The sequence below is a fragment of the Triturus cristatus genome, chromosome 1_1 (genome assembly GCF_964204655.1).
Source record: "Triturus cristatus chromosome 1_1, aTriCri1.1, whole genome shotgun sequence".
Classification (NCBI taxonomy): domain Eukaryota; kingdom Metazoa; phylum Chordata; class Amphibia; order Caudata; family Salamandridae; genus Triturus; species Triturus cristatus.
In genome coordinates, this window is record NC_140579.1 from 1,275,549,181 (window position 1) to 1,275,552,044 (window position 2,864).

The window sequence follows — 2,864 nt, forward strand, 5'->3', positions numbered from 1 at the left end:
GTTGGAAACAGGAATTTGGGTATGAAATACCAAAAGAGAGCCCGGTAGCGATTTGAAAAAAGGCAGCAAAAACCTAATTATGCACACAAAACTACAAAAATGCCTACAAAGCTCCAACATGATGGTATCTCTCCCTCACAAGGTTGAAAGCTATCTTTGGATGCCTGGACCTTTGTTGGAAAGGTTGTGGAGAGAGTGGTACGTTGAAGCACAGGTACTAGTTTTTTACTCAGATTCATGCATTTTGGAAGGAAATCCTGTCCCATATTAGACCTATCACAGGGCTAAACACCCACTTCATTCAATGGTGTTATTACTTGGAGACCCACGTGAAAATAGCATACACCCACTCACCATACCTACAGGAAAACTGATATCACATCTCTTGCTAGCTGTTAGGCTAACTATAACTATAGCACAAGTCTGGAAACAGCCGGTTGCACCTGAGTTGGGTTGTTGGTGGGGAAAGGTGTGATCCCTCTATGCAATGAAGAAAAAAACGGCAACAATCAAGAATCAGAGGGGGCAAATTAAAAAGAGTTTGCCGGCCATTTATAACCCATATGGAAATTTCCCAGATAATGGATGGTGATCCAACCACAATGTAAGACATAATTCGATGTTCCAAAATTTATATTATATCTCCAGCAAGAGCAAACACATACACAGATAATTAGGGTTTATAAGTAATTCAAGCCTTACAGATCCAAAACAAGAAAATGATAATATGGCTGTGACCAATGTGCGAATGGAAATCATTGTAAATTTTATTTCTCAGATGTGCATTTCATGAACATTGCATGTCATTTATGATGACAATTAAATGTACTACATCTAGTCGATATATCAAAACTTAAAGGTGTTCAAAAAATAATAAATAAATAAAACACAACGTCAGGAAGCCTACTAGTTTTAAAAGCAAAATAGCAAGCAGCACAGCAAAAGAATCAAAGAAAATTGTCATGACAACTTACCAGGGATCTCGCTATAAAAATATATACTTTTTTCTCCATACAATTCTTCCCCCCCCCCCGATAATTACAGTATTTATTCACCATCCCTCAAAGTAATAGAGGGCCAGCCGAGGCCCTGAACACAGCAACGGAAATGGAGAGCAAATAGTGAGGAATTACAAGTGCTCATGGGGTATTGGGAGGAACGATTGAAGTCACAGACACCTGAACATATATGTATAAATAGGCCAGGGCTGCCAACACCCCTCACATAGTAAACAGGATGAGGAAGGCGACCATCAAACAGAAGAGACCGATGGCTTCGGAGAGAGCAAAGCCCAGGATGGCATACGAAAAAAGCTGTTTTAGGGATGGGTTTCTGGCATAGCCAATGATGAGACTCCCAAACACTGTACCAATGCCGGCACCAGATCCAGCCACTCCTACGGTGGCAGCACCAGCGCCGATGAACTTGGCTGCAGTGTCAATATCTCTAGAAACAGCACTAGTCTAAACTCTCGGCAAGCGACTTGGGTCAATACATTCTGGACTGGCAGCACGGAGGGAGTCTGCTCTGTGCTGGCTTCAGGTTGGTTCAGCATGGATGCCGAGAGTAGTCGACAGAGCGGCTTGGAGCCATTTTTCACCAAGAAGGGGGTGGATACAAACTTGGCGCAGGCGTACATGTTGAGGGTCAGCAAGGGATGGATACACAAGCAGCGACTCAGGGACACAGAGGGAAAGAGAAGGGAGAAATGCGCCTGCGCAGCCACGTTTCTTCCTTACAATTCAATGGAGCTTAATCATGCGACAGAAACTTTTTAACTTCAGCAAAAATATATCTAATGAGCAGGTGGCAGGAACTCCTCCCCGAGGAAGTGCACAACGTCCTTGAGGAGCAAATATCATTCATACATACAATACTAGCTCATTATTCTCCTGAAATTGCACTTTCATTTGCCAGGTTTGAAAGAGAGGTTTAACTTCTAGGAAATGCTCAAATGTAAAACACTAAGTGTTGGAAATAGCCCTTTTTGCAGGGCTATCCCCAAACATTTTGCTTCTTCCTCCTATTTTTTCCTGACCTGTGTTTGTTGGCTATAGGACTCTGGGCACTCTACCACTGCGGATCCGTACTTAAGTGCATATGCTCTCAGTGTAAATTGTTATTGTGATTGGTTCTCCCCGATTGGCATATTTGTTTTACCAGTAGGTACCTAGTAAACTGCCCTGAGTGTGCCAGGGCTGGTAAATCAAATGCTACTGGTGGGCCTGCAGCACTGGTTGTTCCACCCACATGAGTAGCCCTAAAAAGAGGTTTCAGGCCTGCCACCACAGTGCCTGTGTGCAGTTTGTTAACTACCATGTCGACTTGGCAAGTGCACCCACTTGCCAGGCCCTATCCTTCCACATAGAGCACCCCTATGGTAGGCCTAAGGTACCCCCCTGGGCAGGGTGCAGTGTATATGAAAGGTAGGACATGTACTGCAGTGTGTAACATGTCCTGATAGTGAAATACTGCCAACATTTTACAAGCATATCTTCCCATAGAGATAAGATGCAAAATGGAGTTTGGTATCCCTGAACTCAGGATTTAATAACACATATTTTAGTGCAGATGGTTTTTAAATTGTATGTTTGAAAATACAACCTTTAGAAAGTGGCTATTTTCTTGTTCAACCATCCTGTGTGCCTCTGCCTGTTTGTGGATTGACTGTCTGGCTTTGGAGTGACAGGGGCTGGGGAGGTGCAGTGGCTTCAGGAGGATGGATGAGTCAGCCCTAGGCTGAATAGGCCTGATCTACATTTCTTAGTGTAATCGGGAGACCCGATAGCTAGCACTGATGTTTAAAGAGGAACGTACCTAGAAGACAGGTCCAGGATGGGGCAATGGCATCAACTTGTTCAGAG

General features: G+C 43.8%; 1 pseudogene; it reads right to left on the reverse strand.

The window, feature by feature from the left end:
- Positions 1-1,200: 1,200 nt before the first annotated feature.
- LOC146871948 (ATP synthase F(0) complex subunit C2, mitochondrial pseudogene) lies at positions 1,201-1,690 on the reverse strand (annotated as a pseudogene).
- Positions 1,691-2,864: the final 1,174 nt, after the last annotated feature.